General features: G+C 47.4%; 1 protein-coding gene and 1 long non-coding RNA gene across 3 annotated transcripts in view; both read left to right on the forward strand.

Moving 5' to 3' along the window:
* The window catches only part of NRG2 (neuregulin 2), a 178425-nt gene that overhangs the window by 31832 nt on the left and 133626 nt on the right, over positions 1-12967 (forward strand). The gene's annotated exons all lie outside the window — the stretch shown is intronic.
* LOC121077934 lies at positions 1623-4550 on the forward strand. The gene is made up of 3 exons (XR_005824375.1): positions 1623-3086; positions 3181-3338; positions 4170-4550. It is a non-coding gene; the product is annotated as an uncharacterized LOC121077934 (long non-coding RNA).

Genomic DNA, 12967 nt, shown 5'->3' on the forward strand with positions numbered 1-12967 from the left:
GTTTGCCAGTTACACACTGACCATGGTGTTTGCCAGCTCCCGAGGGAGGAAGCAATCTGTGTCATCTCACAGCGGGCTTCCTTAAATCTCAGCCTGATTAAGTGATGGCAATATGGGCTGCCCGATACGAACGAGACAGCTTCCTTCTCTGAAAAGGGCTGATTGTTAGGGCAGACATAGCCTGTTTAATTGTTTCCATTTTCCTGCAGTTAGAGGCTAGTAACGCATGAAATCACCAGATTCTGACTCTGTTTGAGCAGATATCTGGAGATAGTGTCCATTAGCCAGCAGCATCAGGTGGGTTACAAACTGAGTCTGCTGTGCATCTGGGAAGGGTGAATACGAATGCTCTGGGTTTCTTTTCAACCTCAAGATGTCTGAGGGATTTTGGGAATATGCACCCAGCTTTTGACCTCCTGTCTGTCCTTGGAAAAGCAGTATTTGTGCTTTCTGTATTGAAGATGTAGGCTAAAATACCCATGGACTGCACACAGAGATGCTGAGACTTGCAAGGTGGCATTGCTATAGAAAGAAGAAGTGGTGTGGTAGGTCCTTGGAATGTTTTCTACTGGATTTTTGTGGTAGGTTTTAGACACAATTGTGAATGTTGCCAGTGGTTTTCCATCAGCGCATTTGCTGAGAGCTGTATCACAGCAGGTCTGGAAAAGGAGTTTAATGCTCAGACATCTGATGAAAAATTGTTTTAAGTAGTTACGTCAGAGTTATTTATTCATTGCAAAGAGATAAAAGCTTTTTGGAATCAGTACAGTCATCTTAGCTTGTGGCTGTTGTTTTTCTTAGTTTCTTGTGTATTTTAGGGATATAATTAATTATAGGGAATGGCAAATGCTCAGAAGAATACAGTTCAAACTGAGCTGTTTTCTTCATATTTTTTTCCCTTTGTTCTCAGAAAGCAGTGAGCTGGGGCCTACCTTGGTAGCAGGTCCTCAGTATTCAACATGCAAGAATAAAATATTGTCAATGACAGGTTGCCTGAGATTGTGTGTTTGTGCTGATGTACAGACAAACATTAGTGCTTCTCTAGTTTGTGGAGCAATGAGGTATTGAGGTAGGATAAAGGCTAGCGTCTATCCATTTTGACTAGTGGTCACTATGTAGAAGACATAAATTTAGAGCTGTCTGCTGGAATCCTCTGGAGACAAGTGGGGTTTGTGTCGTGTTGATTTGGAGGACATCAGCCTCAGGTTTTGCTACTCTGCTGCTCATCTGGAGGTGGTTTGCTCTTTGTCTGGAGGGTCCCAGTGCTGCACAGAGAAAGGTGGGATGGCCTTGCACACTGCTTAATTTCAACACTGGTTAGAAGCAACATTAAACTTGGAGATATTTATATGCAACCTCTCATTGAAAAGCTTTTAAAGAGACCCTGACATCTTTACATATGAGTTATGTTGGGATTTCTCACTTTCTGTTGAAAGACAGGAGTCTAAATGAGTTGTAATCTCCTGAGCAGAACTGTTAGTCATTGCAAGGCACCAACCACCAGCACGGGAGGTGCGCTAAGGAGCAGCTTGCAGCCAGCTGGGAAGGCACTGTCAGGGGTGGGATCACTCTTCACTCACATTGTACCAATCTACCACTGCTGAGGAAGAGCACCAGTCTTGGCAGACTGTTGTTCTGACCCAGTACAACTTTTATGGTAGGTCAGGATGCTTGAGCTTCCTCCAGGGCTGGGATTGGAGCTTCAGTTACTCCAAGGGCACTTTTTTCCTATGAGCTGTCTCTGATTCCCATGCTGCATAATGAAGTTCACGATGCATGGGGATGAGCACTTCCACACTGTGTAATCTTTGGCCTAGGTCTCCTCTGATCCCCATGTAGTGCTCACTGGCTCTGAGACATCATCAGTAATTGCTGGGGTTTGAACAGTCCCAGATTCCTATGATCTCAAAGAGGTATGGGAGCCCAGGCATGATCTGACCCATGTACAGTGGTCTGACAACTAGAAGAGGCTGAAATTATCTCCTCTGAACAAGAGTCCATGTGCAGAAAGATGTATCTGTGGTGTTGAAGGATAGTGAGGAAGTGGGACCAGGGAGCAAGACAGGAATAAAATCTGTGAGACGGTGTAGGCATACCTAGAGGGAGCACAGCAGTGCCCCAGTACCCTCCAAACATGTTTGTTGGAGCCCTCCTTCCTGTACATCCCAGCTATTCCTCTTGCCTCCCTGACGAGCATTGCCCCAGACTGCTTGGCCAAGTAAGTCTGAGGAGACCTCAGTTTCCTTGGAGGGGTCTATTTTGAGACCTGAAACTTATTTTGATGTAGGGCCTAAGATTTAGACCGACCTAGATGGTATCCAGGAAGAAGAGCCACCACCTGTCAGGAGGGAAACTCCCTCTTCTGTTGGGTCATGTTTGGGTTACCTGTTTCATTCCCCTTAAACCCTCTCTAGAGCCGTATGGCAGATGTTAATGACTTCCTTGGGATTTAGATGATGACTGTCATGATGAGGGACCCTGGCCTATGCAGATGCCAGCTGTCACATTGAAGCATGGTGGTGTCAGCCTTTGGATATTTTTGCTGAGGAGAGCAGGGCTTGCCTGTCTGTGTAACACAGAAGACCAGCTGGCCTCACATATTTCACACAATTCTCTTTGCCCTGGAGAAAGGCCATGAACTATCAAGGACTTGACTGCTGCTATCGGATGGGTCTGACTCTCCCTGGGCCCTTCTGGGAGCTGATAATCCTCCCATCCCAACAACACCTTTCTCTAGTCCTCTTCTCCCCTCTCCTAGTAACAGTGGTAGCCCTACTATGTTCATGTCTCTTTCAGCCTCCTCCTTTCTTTCCCACCACATACTGGCCATCCCCACCTGCACTGAGCCCAGCTTCCCTTGCTGCCTGCCCCAGTCTCTCTGCAGCTCATCATCACCAGCGTGTCCTGACAGGTTGGCAAAATTTGCAAAATGAAAATGTCTTCTACCACATTTTTCAGTTTTTCCACCAAAATTTGACAGAGCCAAGAGCCTGAAGATGCTTCTGCTGTCCTGCACATGCTCAGTGACCTGAAGGGGATCTAGACAAGTCTCTCCTTAGCAGTTCCCAAGCTATTCTTTCTCTCATGTAAGTGCTCTTAAAATAATGATCTGATCCTAAGTGGCTGGAGAAGTTCAGCTTTGAGACTGATGTTTGGCCTCATCTTTTTCCTTTCTTTCAGGCCTTGCTGCTCCCAGAAGAAAGGGCAGCTCTTGGAGGACACTAGTCCTGAGAAAGCCTGTTGGATCACCACAGCCCACTTGACTTCTCCAATCCCAAATTCTTCTGCTTTTAACATAGGCAGTAGGCTGGCAGCTGGCACTTGTGAGGGCTGAGGAGGTGAGTTCATGGGAAGAGAACAGCTTTCAGTTTCAGTGCTTGGGGACCAGCTGGTGTTTAATTGGGATCTTGAATGATTTTTGATGTAGGTGAGAAGGGACTGTCCTAGGGAACAATGGCTTGGGAATGTGTGGCCCAGTGGGATGTGATTTGCCTTTCTGGGCATAACTGAGCCTCATCTGGTGTCCTGACTTCATACGGGTTCCTGTCTGGAGAGAAGTGCCCAACCCATTAGTTAGTCTGGGCCCTGGATTTTACCGATAGCCTTTTTAATGATAGACAGGACTTTTAGTTAGCTCTTTCTCTCCTGTTGTCTTGAACTCAGTGGCCGTCTTTTTAGAATGTATCTCCTGTGTCCCCATTTCTAGACTTGTCCCATGTATCACTGCAGATCTGTTTGGGATTCAGCTTAGCCAAGACCATCACTATTATGGGCTTGATTTTCTAGTCGCACCCCTTGCCTTGATCTCAGGGTGGATCGTGAGGAAAATAGAGCATCTTGCAGATGATTTAATTTTTGAAGGGATTTGAGTTCTCTGGAAAAATTCCCTGTAGAGATGCTCAGCTTAATCATGATTAAGGCCAACAAAAATCTGGTAGCTGATCCTCTGAGTGAAGAGGGGCTGTGTTTGATCAGTAGATGAACCTGGGTTGTCTACTGGGAATTTAGAGGGATTTTTTTAGGCCTTATTTAGTTTGTTTTAACTGCCTGGGCAGCACTACACTGGCCAGACCTCCTGGGTGAGACACTGGTATTCATGAAGATGCCTTTAACCGGAGAAGGCTTCATCTTTTCCACAAGGTGTCATGGTTTTCTCTTTAATATCCTAGGGATTGTTTTCAGGCTGAGACATGTGAGAAAAGAAGAGGCTGATAATACAGATGGAACAGAAGAAAATGTCAAGTGATTAAACAGCTGTACATGAATGCAGATGCAGCTTAAGAGATTGACTGTCGCCTGCTGGATAGAGAGATGGAAAGAAAAATTGCATTCACCTGCATCAGGATTGCAAATCCCACCCCTCTGCCTGCATATTTTAAATTGCATTTGTTACTTCTTTTTAGCCTTCCCATATGTAAACTTTCACAGAGCTCTGTACTGCACCTTTATAGCCCTAGCTGCAATTTTTACTTCCCAGAGTCTCTGGTCTGTTTTTTGGGGGGGGAAGAAATCTTATAAAATAAAACGTATGCAGTCAAATGAGCTGTTTGCCATGCCAGTGTTTTCTTTGGCTCATGTGTCTGCGGTACATTCTTGTATATGCATGATTTTAAGTGTCAGAGTTAATGTACACAGATGAGGGAAAATTTGCAGGTAACGGCAGATAAGAAATGCATCAAGCAGAATGTGCCTCCAAAGATGGAATAATTTGGGGTGCTTTCTTGAAACATCCTCTTATTACAGTGGCTTTAATGCTTTCTGTGTGCTGCAGCTCATGAGCAGGCACTATGGATAACTGAGTAGGTCCTTCTGTGCTCACACTGCACTGGAGAGAAACCCAGTGACTTGACAGGACTGTACTTGATGTGATTAGCAAACTGCACCTGGAGTAAATTCCTCTGTCCCTCCCATGGAGCTGCTTTATACAACCTCCAGGGCCCAGAATGAACCAGTGTGGGAGGTAGGCTGGCAGGGCCAGCTGACCCAGCATGGTTCTGGGATAGCTGCTGAAGGCAGGTAGGTCTGGCAAGGTGACGACAGGAGAGGCTGGCCCGTCTGGGGCAGGTCTGCTGTGCCCCACAGCACCCAGGTCTCAGGGATGGGTGGCCCTTGAGCATCTTGTCTCCCCCACTAGGTGGCACTGGGAGCCCTGCTATGGTGTCCCTGTCCCGCAGCCACACAGCTTGTCCTGTCCCTGCACTCCATCTCTGCCACGACAGTCCCCACAGTTCTTCTGGATGGAGAGCGCGGCACAAGTGGGGCTGTGCATTCCATGCCAGCCCTTTCCACTGGAAGCTGGTGTGGCACACGTGGCACCTGTCCTCCTAGCAACTGCTGCTTCCTACAAGTCATGCCAGAAACCTGTGGCACCCCTGACCCAGCCGCGCTAGGAGTCATTGCATTGCATGTGTCTCACTGGGAGCTGGTGCACTGTAGGTGTCCCGGTGGGAGTCAGTGCAACACGTGTCCTGCTGAAAGTCACTGCATTGCACTTGTCCCGCTGGCAGTTAGCGCATCAGGTATGTCCCACTGGGAGTTACTGCACTGCACATTAACTCCTGCTGGGAGTTAGTGCTTCACAAGCGTCCTGCTGGGAGTTGGTGCATTAGATGTGCCCTGCTGGGAGGCAGTGTGTTTTGCTCGTACCTTTGTGGTAGCTAGTGCCTTGCACACTGGTCCTGCCCTGCTAGGAGTTGTGTTGCTCATGTCCTGCTGGGAGTTGGTGTGTCATGTCTATCTCATTAAGAGTTATGGGGTTGCTGGGAATCAGTGAGTCCTGTGTCCTACTGGGAATTGGTGCATGTTATGGGTCTCTGGTCCACGGGGAGGCAGTGCATCACAAGCGTCCTGCTGGGAGTCAGCTCATCAGTGTATCCTGCTGGCCATCAGTATCATCTGGGAGCTAGTGGATCACACCTTAGCCCTGTCTGCCTGGATTCAGCATGTTACATGTGTCCTGCTGGGAGATGTGTCCCACATGTCCCATTAGTCTGTGTGTCACCCTTTAGCCCTGCCCTGCTACAAGTCAGTGCAGTGTATGCGGACTATTCCTCTTGGCAAGTCTCAGGTATCCTACTGGGAGGTAGTGCATCATATGTGTGCTAGGGCTCTGCATATTCCTTTTCTGCTCTGCCTCACTAAGAGTCAGCATGTGACATGCTGGTCCTGGAGACAGCATATTGCACACTGTATCCCTTCATCTCAGTGACAGTCTGTTGTGCAGCAGCCTATTCTCCCAGTTTGGTCTCCTGTCATTATCACCTAGCCCAGCAGAAATATTCTCCTGCTCCCAAGGACACCTGGCCACAGCTTGCTCTTCCTGTCTGCAGAGAACACAGAGATGCTGTGGTACTGTGATTGTTTTAATTATTTTTTTTATTATTTTAAATATCTCTAGGGCTGAGAAATAAGTGATGTTAAACAAGCACACCCATCATCCCCATCCTATGCAGCTGCTCCCAGGAACAGCAGCAGATGATTTCTTTCCATCCTTGTCTCTGGCAGACTCTCCCACCCACCATTCCCTGTCCTCTAGGAACTGTCCTGACTGCTTTGCTGGCTCAGTTCTGCCTGCTGCATCCTGTGGAAGTTGGAGCTTCCCCAGATGACAGTGATCCTCTTTGCCTCCCACTTATGAACCCAGCACCCTGTCCTGCAGAGGCTGTGGGGACAGTGTGACACACTGGCTTGAAGCTTGGGCTTGAAGCTTGGGCTTGAAGCTGCCACCCTCTGTGTTGTCACTCCAGAGAGTGACTGGCTGTGGCTCTGGTGATGGGGAGTGAAACAAGGGCCTTGGCCACGCACAAAGGAAGAATGGCCTCAGTGGGACAGACCCTCTTCACACATGATAGCTTGCAGTGCTAAGTGGGGTTTTGTGATAGTTGCTACGTCCCCATGTGTGCACAGTTCCAATGCAAGACATCCAGATGCTCTCCCCTTCTCTTGCATCTCCGCAGGCTATATGGTTTCCCTTGGGCTGTGAGGCCTTCCTTCCAATTTCCATTGCCACCTCCCCATTGTTGTGGCCTGTGTCCCTTGGGGAACCTCCACATCCCAATGCCTGTTCACTCTGTACATCTAGATCTTCCCTTCCCTGTGTCCTCTGTTACTTGGTGCCTTTCTAATTGCCCTGCCTGTTCCTCCACACCACAGTGGCTGGTGCTGTTTTTCTAGTGGACATGGGAAAGAGGCAGCCATCACATGGATGGCATTGCAGAGAGGGTTGCTGGGGGGAAGACTGCTGTCAGGTCTGAGGGGGAGTTTATGCAGGGGCTTCTTTGGTATAAAGCAGGTGAAGTGAATTGAAGAAGCCAGCATTGCAGAAGTGGTGAGGGCTGGCAGTAGTTATGTTATACATCCATCCTCCCCTGCCCTGAGAAGTCACGGTGTAGGTAGGATGGTGTTTTGAGCACTGTCAATATGGCTTTTCCCTTTCAGAACAGCTTTTTCAGGCTTCTTGCAAATTCAGGCTGAGGTGACAGTGCTTTCGGGCCCTATATAGACTTCCCATAACTGAAGGGGATAAAAATCTAATTTTTATCTTGCTGGTGTTTGTGGCTTCACTGAAGATGGGTTTAGCTGTGTGATGGGGTGCATGGAAGAGGGGACTACAGTACCTGCAAAGGCTCCTGACAAGCCTCTCTGATAAAGTCCAAGGATGAGTATATGCCATAGAGGCATGTGCAGGGACTGAGACACCAGTCCTAGAGCACAGAGTCATGCAGGGTTAGGGCCCTTACCTGCAACTGATCGTTTGTCTAGGGAGAGCCAGCACCACGCCTACCTGCCTGCGTCTTGTCTTGCAAGTGAGCTGCTGCATGATCGGTGTCCCAGTGCCTGTACCCTCCTTTCTTCAAGAGTCAGCACTGGCCTGGGCTCTTGTATAGGTGGGGTCAGAGGGCAAACATTTTCCCAAGAAGGGGAAAGTCAATTGCATGCTTCAGGTGAGTGTTTGCAGGACAAAACCTAGAGCTGGTTAAAGGGACTGCTGAGACATGCAGGTAGTTAGGTGTATGTGTGTGCACCAGCCAGTCCTGAAAAAGGCTGTCAGACTTTGTTTCTCCACACATTGCTATATTCCTGAGCCAGAAGACTTTGGTACTGCTGCGGGTTATTTGCTTACAATAATAGGAGAGACCGATAAACCATGAAACTGGAAAAGTTCTAGAAAGAAATGACCCCTTCCTCTTCAGCTATTCATTTATTTTTTTCTTGATTTGAAAATGAATATGAAGGACTTGCGTAGAGCTGTTATGCTGTCTGCATCAGGGTGTGCAGAAGTGAGGTGATCCTAATCTCTCGGTACATGGTCTGTCCACCTGGGACACTGGATCTCCATCTGTGCTACTTGATAGTCTAGAGTAAGAAGAAAGGCAATGGTTATGTTAACTTCAGCCTCCCCTGATTTGTTTTCTTTGCACAGCACAATCTGCTTTTATCCATGAAGCTGCAATATCCATTTTTGTTTCTAGCTTATGGTGACTAGACCTGGGGTTTAACAACCTTCTGCTGTCCCTGGAATGAATGTGGGAGCTGGAATGCCTGGTTGAGTTATAGCTGTTTGCTGCTACAGAGCTGCTTTTGGTTCCTGTACTTGCTTTTATCTGGTCAGTTAGTGCCAGTTGCAGAGTGGACATGTAATGACCCTGCTCAGGTGACCAAGGCTGCCCAGTGCTTTTATGCTGAGGTCACTCTCAGCTCAGACTAGATTTGAACTGAGGACTGGTGAAGCTCTTCAAATCCTGTTAGCAGCCTCTTGAGCTTGATGAGACCTGTCCTTGCAGAACAGCGACTTCAGAGAGAACACTAAGGTAGGTTTGGGTTTACTGAAGATGTGAGAGAGAGACTACAGATAGAAAAGACTGAGTTTCATTGGGTCCTGTGTAAAATCTTGTCCGTTGAGCCTAAAAACAAGTGTTGCAGTGGTGGTGTGAGTTGGGGCCGGACTGCTTGAATGTGCTCAGCTTGGCACTAGAGGGAGCAGGACGTGATTTTTCTCTAATCTTGTAAAAACATGATGCAGAGACACAGCTGGTAGAGCGGTTTGGCAGGTGGGATATAGGAGAAATGCTGCAGTCTCTTCAGCTTCATAAACATAGATGTTTCTCTAGATGAAATGAAATCTCTCATCCAGCTCAGCCAGGAAAGTCTGGGAGGAGAGGGAGGTGCTAAGAACTTTTAAAAGTTCAGTTTGCTAAGTGGGAATTGTTTTCTTTTGGGTTTTGAAATTGCAGTTTTGAAAGGAGCCAGGACTCTGCCAAGTACAGGCACTGTATGCTCTGGTGGAGAGCAATGTTGGCTTTGCTGCTACTGCAAATTAACCAAGCTTGCTCTGTTTGTGAGGAGCCTGGTTTAACACATATATAGATATGATGGAGATGTTGAAGGCCTCTCTGTTAACCAGATTCTGGTGCCCTTTCCACTTACATTGCTGTACTGAGTAATGCTAAGTTGCATCTATGTGCCATGCTGTGCTGCAATGGACACATTCAGAGGTATCCCTCCAGGCCTAGAATCTAAACACAAGATGAGGAACAAGGGAATAGAGACAATGCAAGGAAACAAAGAGACCATAATGGTATCCTGCCTTGTCATGAATTGGATAATTCCCCTATGACTAGTTGGTGGGCAGTGGATTACTCAGCAGGAGGAAAGGGGTCTGGAGTCAGTCCTGTGAACTTCGTTCCCTTGTTTGTAAAATGATGTTGTGAACATCTGGCTCACACATGGAGTGTAACACTTGGCTCACAGAGTCATATAAATGTTTTCAGATCCTTGAATGGCTGTTGCTGAAATGCGAAGGATCATCATTAATGAAATCTGCAATAACACTGACGGAGCATTTGTGTTTGCTGCAATTTGTAACTATGTCTAACACTTGTTAACGAACGCTATTGTGGGTTGCAGTCCGACCAAGGAACACTTGAGGATAAACATGACCAAGTGTTTGTTCCTGGTTTGTGCTACTATTTATCACTGCAGGTGTTGAAACATGTCATGTTGTGCAGCAAGGCTTTAAATGGGTGAATAGGGTAAGAGGGGAGTCTTAGCTACCACTACTTCCTTTGTGATTTTTTCATCTGCTCTGCTTACATAATGAATACGGGCAAATGCCATGATTGGTTGATTGAAAAAGATCTGTTGTGTTGGAGAGCTCAATATGACATCAGATAAATCTAGCGGGTGGGCTGGGCATTGGCGTTAGACAATGTGGCTTGCAGTAGTGAAGCTATACCCATAAAGAGACCTAGTTGCAGACATGAAGAAGAAGCAAATGTTTATACATAGAATCATTGTATCATAGACTGTTCTGGGTTGGAAGGGACATTAAAGATCATCTAGTTCCAACCCCCTGCCATGGGCCAGGGTGCCACGCAGTAGACCAGGTTGCCCAGGGCCTCATCCAACCTTGCCTTGAACACCTCCAGGGATGGGGCATCCACAGCTTCTCTGGGCAACCTGTTCCACTGCCTCACCGCCCTCATAGTGAAGTATTTCTTCCTAATATCAAACCTAAATCTCCCCTCTTTTAGTTTAAAGCCGTTACCCCTTGTCCTATCACTATATGACCTCATAAAAAGTCCTCTCCAGCTTTCTTGTAGGCCCCCTTTAAGTACTGGAAGGCTGCAATGAGGTGTCCCTGAAGCCTTCTCTTCTCCAGGATGAACAACTCCAACTCTGTCAGCCTCTCTTTATAGGAGAGGTGCTCCAGCCCCTTAATCATCTTTGTGGGCCTCCTCTGGACTCTTTCTAATATGTCTATGTCCTTTTGGTTCTGGGGTCCCCAGAGCTGAACACAGTACTTCAGGTGGGGTCTCACAAGAACAGAGCAGAGGGGGAGAATGACCTCCCTTGCCCTGCTGGTCACGTTTCTTTTGATGCAGCCCAGGATACGGTTGGATTTCTGTGCTGCAAGTGCACGTTGCCAGCTCATGTCAAGCTTCTCATCAACAAAACCCCAGGTCTTTCTCCTCAGTGCTGCTCTGGATCTATTCTCCACCCAGCCTGTGTTTGTGCTTGGGATTGCCCCGGCCCAGATGCAATTGTACTTCATGGCCACATAAGCCAAAGTTGAAGGGGTAGAACTGAGATTAAAGAATCAAAGGCAACAGGAGACCTGCATGGATGATTAAGGACCTCCTAACTAAACTCAGACATAAAAATGAGGTGTACAAGAGGTCCAGGAGGAGTATAGAGTTGCTGTTTGATCTTGTAGGGGTAGGATATGAAAAGTCAAGGCTGACCTGGAGTTGAATCTGGTAAGGAATGTGAAGGGTGACGAGAAAGGTTTGTGCGAGTACATACACAGCAAAAGGAAGACTAGGGAAAATGTGGAAGAGCTGCTGAATGGTGCTGGGGACCTGCTGACAAGTGACATGGAAAAGGCTGAGGTACCCAGTGCCTTTGTTGCTTCAGCCTTTACCAGTAAGACGATCTTTCATCAATCCCAGATCACCGAGAACAGGGAAGAGTTTGGAGCAAGTTAGGAAGTCCCCAAGCAAACTAGATCCACGACTGCTAAAGAATGTGGAGCATCTTTCATATGAAGAGAGGCTGAGAGAGCTGGAACTGTTCAGCTGCACCTTGAGTACTGTGTTCAGTTTTGGGCCCCTCACTATGAGAAGGACATTGAGGTGCTCAAGCGTGTCCAGAGAAGGGCAACGAAGCTGGTGAGGGGTCTGGAGAACAAGTCTTATGAGGAGCGGCTGAGGGAGCTGGGGTTGTTCAGCCTGGAGAAGAGGAGGCTCAGGGGCGACCTTGTCGCTCTCTATAGGTACCTTAAAGGAGGCTGTAGCGAGGTGGGGGTTGGTCTATTCTCCCACGTGCCTGGTGACAGGATGAGGGGGAATGAGCTAAAGTTGTGCCAGGGGAGGTTTAGGTTGGATATTAGGAAGAACTTCCTTTACTGAAAGGGTTGTTAGGCATTGGAATGGGCTGTCCAGGGAAGAGGTTGAGTCACCATCCCTGGAGGTCTTTAAAAGACGTTTAGATGTAGAGCTTGGTGATATGGTTTAGTGGAGGACTTGTTAGTGTTAGGTCAGAGGTTGGACTCGGTGATCTTGGAGGTCTCTTCCAACCTAGATGATTCTGTGATTCTGTGATTCAGCCTGGAGAAGTCTCAGGGGTATCTTATCCATGCATATAAATGCCTGATGAAGAATGAAGAAGAATGAGAATGAAGAAGAGCGAGCAAGGTTCTCTTCAGTAATGCCCAGTGCCGGGACAAGAGGCAGTGAGCACAAACTGAAACACAGGAGGTTTTCTCTGAACATCAGGAAGCACTTTTCTACTGTGGGAGTGATCAAAAGTGATCAAGCACTGGCAGAGTTTGCCTGGATAGGTTGTGGAATCTCCATTCTTGGAGATGGTCAAAAGCCATATGGACATGGTACTGGGCAAGCAGATCTAGCAGACCCTGCTTGAGCAGAGGGGGTGGGCCAGATGATATCAAGAATTCCCTTCCAATCCCAAGGATTCTGGGATTCTGGGATGGAAGAGATATAGATAGATCTGAATCTGGAAAAGTGGGGAGGTTGACTTCGCCTGTAGTATGTTATGGAAACAAAATCACTTTTAACAACCAGAGCTGGACACCTCGGCTACGAGGCTTTTAAATTCACCTACCTGACTGAAAATGTGGGCAGGTTGTGGGCTTATGGAAGTGGAAAGCATCTTTCTGATTTTCTTTAAATATCATCTCCAAAACTGAACCTAGTACTGTGACAAAGCCTGTGCTAGTACAAGGTGGAAGAGTGAAGTTACCATCCCACTCCCTTGTCTGTACCTATGCATTCCATCGTGGGGTCCCCATGTGCAGGCTCTGTTCTACAATACCTTCTCGATCCTTCTCTGGCCCTTCCCTGTTTGGGGGACTGACTGCCCTGCTGGGATGTCGTGTGTTACATTCACACTGACTCAATTGTTTCTTATTTATTTTCTGACTTAATCTCCCAAATTCTTGAGATTC

This window comes from Cygnus olor, chromosome 14 (genome assembly GCF_009769625.2).
Source record: "Cygnus olor isolate bCygOlo1 chromosome 14, bCygOlo1.pri.v2, whole genome shotgun sequence".
Classification (NCBI taxonomy): Eukaryota; Metazoa; Chordata; class Aves; order Anseriformes; family Anatidae; genus Cygnus; species Cygnus olor.